The 4,243-nt window shown below is 36.2% G+C and overlaps 1 pseudogene; it reads right to left on the reverse strand.

Annotated features, from left to right (window-relative positions):
* Positions 1 to 406: 406 nt before the first annotated feature.
* On the reverse strand, positions 407 to 1,173 carry LOC144236451 (olfactory receptor 6C6-like; annotated as a pseudogene).
* Positions 1,174 to 4,243: the final 3,070 nt, after the last annotated feature.

Raw genomic sequence — 4,243 nt, forward strand, 5'->3', positions numbered from 1 at the left:
TCACATCACATAATTATTTTGAATCTATCAAGATTTTACAAAAAATCAAATAGAAGAACAAAAAATACTGCACATATATGGAAATAATTAAGTCTCCGTGATCTAATGCATAAAGTTCATTAAAATAATTTTTCAAATATTTGCTACCATTAAATGGAGGAAGAGGGGAGGAAGGGGTCAAATTTGAGAATCCTTACGATAGGACAGAAAAATAAAGTTTTAGTGATTTGAACGGGAAGGCATTTCTTAGAACAAAGAGCCAATATTTGGCTCTTGATACTTCAAGAAAGAAATGAAAGGACAATATGATTATATACTGTGTGATGCAATAGTGACTTTGGGACCCCATCTAAGCACTTCCTTTGGAATTTGTCTTCTAAATGTCATTATAAACCTTATTACGGTTCTACTTGGATAAAGACAGAACCCTTTGTAGCAAGTTCTAAAATGCTTGCTTCACCTGCTGGTTCCTTAGAATGTAAATAAAAGAGTTCAAAAGTGGTGCAACCAAAGTTTTGAGAACTGCCACTCCCTTCGTCAAGGATATCCTCCGTTTGGCCAAGGGTTTTATGTACATGAAGATGCAGCTGCCATATGAGAGGGAGATGACAATCATGTGAGAAGAACACGTGGAGAAAGCCTTTTTTCTCTGGTTGGCAGAGGGATTTTTAAAATGGTCAGGGCAATATAGGTGTACGATAGAATCACTAATGCCACAGTGACCAGTAGAGTCACCAAAGCTAAGATGAAACTCATCATTTCCAACACATGTGTATCCGTGCAGGAGATCTGCAGGAGGGGAGCAGTGTCTCAGTAGAAATGATCAATGATATTGGAGTCACAGAAGTCCAGGCTTAAGCCTAAAATGAGTCCTGGAAAAATGATGAGGAAACCAGTGATCCAAGGGCTAAGGATCAGCTGTATATAGATTTTGTTGCTCATGATGGTTGTATAATGCAGGGGCTTACAGATGGCGACATAACGATCGTAGGACATGACAGCCAGGAGATAAAGTTCAGATGCTCCAAGAAGGAAGACAAAAAATAACTGAGCTGCACAGCAGTTATGGGTAATGGTATTGTCTCTGGTTGCCATGCTTACAAGCAATTTGGGGATACAGACAGTTGTATAAGAAATTTCTAAGAAGGAAAAATTTCGGAGAAAGAAATACATAGGTACTGATATGCTTCTGTTGTCATAAAATACCGAGAAAAATTGTGAAGATAACGATACAAAAATATGAGTATTGTTATTGATTATATATATTAATGGGGTACTTTTTAAAAATGATTAATGTATGATAAACTCTATCAAAAGCTGTTACTTTGCCTTTAGGTAAGAAATATTTTCTATGAATCTGATGAAATAAACTGTCTTATAAATTGTCTTTATGTTCTATCTTGGTTCAATTCATTGTAAAGACATGAAGAAATGATCATGTATGTGAAAATTCTGTTGCTAAACATCCAGATTCTGATAATCACTATTCTAAAACCTGGGACCTGGGTGATGATATGACTAGAGTAATAATCTGAGCAAACCAATACACGAATAATTCAATACAAGGGAAGACAGAAAAATGGGTAGAGAAGAGAATCACAATTTAAAAATAAGATAAGTAGGAAACAACTTGCATAACAATTTATAATCAGCCATTCCCCCCCCCCACACACATTATATAATCTTTTCCCAAAAAAATGAATATAAGGTAACTGACAGTGAATGATGACATAGGTATCCGTTTTATCATGTCCTGAGATGCGAAGTAAATTCTTGCTTATCAAATTGAGCTGCTTTGAAGTGTTTGGAGCCTATTGGAAATTTGTTATTAGGGGACAGTATGATTAAATAATCAAAGTAACTATTAAAAGGTACACACCATTTCTCTGTACTTGAAAGCTGAAACTATGTATTTATGTCCATAGAACTTAACTTAGTTCACAGTGCTTTTTTATCTAATTGATTTACTTGAGTATGAGAATGTTAAACTAGGTAAAGTACTAAACTAATGGAAGTAGCCTCTAAATATAATAAAATCTCTTGGAGAAAAAGTAATTTCTGGGTCCAGAAGAGTGTCTCAAAATAATTTGTAATACAGTGAGTATTATCAAAGCTTATCACTTATTAATAAAGTTAATAGCAACTGCNGGGGAAGTTTTGTGTTGGAAGATATATAAAGGGGTTTCTCAAGTCCTTCTGGACAATGAGCATGCATATCCAAAAACAGTAAGAAACAAAAGGAACCTGAAAGTATTGTTCAGACCACTAGAAAGGTGATTTTCTTTAGTTTTTTCTTCCAAGTTTTTACTTAAATTCCAGTTAGGTAACATACAGTGTAATATTAGTTTCATGTGTAGGGTTTACTGTTTTATCACATACCACACCCAGTGTTCACACCTCCCCTCCACCAGCAACCCTCAGTTTATTCTCTATAGTTAAGAGCCTGTAGTATAGTTTGCCTCTCTATCTTTTTTTTCTTCCCTGTTCTCATCGGTTTTGTTTCTTAAATTCCACATATGAGTGAAATCATACGGTATTTGTCTTTCTCAGACTGACTTATATTTCTTAGCATATTACACTCTAGCTTCATCCATGTCCTTGCAAGTGGCAAGATTCCCTTATTTTTATTTAATGTTTACTTATTTATATTGAGAGAGAGAGGGAGAGACAACAAGTGGGAGAGGGGCAGAAAGAGAGGGAGACAGAGAATCTCAAGCAGGCTCTGTACCGTCAGTGCAGAATCCAACGTGGGGCTCGAACCCACAAACCATGAGATCATGACCTAAGCCAAAATAAAGAGATGAATGTTGAACCAACTAAGCCATCCAGGTGCTCCAAGATTTCTTTTCTTTCTTTCTTTCTTTCTTTCTTTCTTTCTTTCTTTCTTTCTTTCTTTCTTTCTTTCTTTCTTTCTTTCTTTCTTTCTTTCTNTCTTTATTCTTCATCAGTCGATGGACATTGGACTATTTCCATAATTTGGTGATTGGTGATAATGCTGCTATACACAGCAGGAGGCATGTACCCTTTTGAATCTGTATTTTTGTATCTTTTCGGTAAGTATCTAAGTGTGCAATTGCTGAATCATGGGATAATTTTATTTCTAACTTTTTGAGGAAATTCCATACTGTTTTCCAGAGTGGTTTAGTTTGCATTCCAATCAACAGCATAAGAGGGCTCCCCTTTCTCCACATTCTCACTAACATCTGTTGTTTCCTGTGTTGTTAATGTTAGCCATTCTGACAGATAGGAGGAGGTAATTCAATGTGATTTTCATTTGTATTCCCTACTGAGTGATGTTGAACATCTTCCCAAGTATGTTTTGACCATTGTCTTCTTTGGAAAAATGTCTGTATTTGCTTTCTGTCCATTTCTTAACTGGGCTGTTAGTTTTTTGGGTGTTGGGTTTGATAGGTTCTTTACAGATTTTGGATAGTAACCCTTTATTTGATATGTGGTTTGTAAATATCTTTTCCCATCCCATAGTCTGCCTTTTAATTTTGTTGATTGCTTCCTTCACCGTGCAGAAGTTTTTATCTTGATGAAGTATGAATACTTCATGTGTGTATTTACTTTGCCTCAGGAGACATGACTAGTTAGAAGTTGCTGCTGTAGCTGAGATCAAGGGGTAGCTGCCTGTATTCCCATCTAGGATTTTGATGGTTTCCTGATGCACACTTAGGTCTTTCATCCATTTTGAATTTATTTCTGTGTATGGTGTAAGAAAGTATTCCAGTCTCATTCTTCTACATGTTTTCCCAATACCATTTGTTAAAGAGACTATCTTTTTTCCATTGGATATGTTTTCCCACTTTGTCGAAGATTAGTTGACCATATAGTTTGGGATATAATTCTGAGTTTTCTATTCTGTTCCAGTGAACTATGTACCTCTTTTTAAAAAATATTTATTTGTTTTTGAGAAAGAGAAAGAACATGAACAAGGGAGGGGCATAGAGAGAGGGAGATGCAGAATCTGAAGCAGATTCCAGGCTCTGAGGTCTCAGCACAGAGCCAGACGTGGGACTCCAAGTCATGAGCCATGAGATCATTACCTGAGCTGAAGTTGGATGCTTAACCAACAGGGCCACCTAGGTGCCCCACTATGTATCTCTTTTTGTGCCAGTACCAGACTCTTTTGATGCCTACAGCTTTATAATATAGCTTGAAGTCTGGAATTGTGATGCTTCAAGCTTTACTTTTCTTTTTCAAGAATGCTTTGGCTATTTGGGGTCATTTGTAGTTCCAT

This window comes from Crocuta crocuta, unplaced genomic scaffold, assembly GCF_008692635.1.
Source record: "Crocuta crocuta isolate KB4526 unplaced genomic scaffold, BGI_CrCroc_1.0 scaffold1127, whole genome shotgun sequence".
NCBI lineage: Eukaryota > Metazoa > Chordata > Mammalia > Carnivora > Hyaenidae > Crocuta > Crocuta crocuta.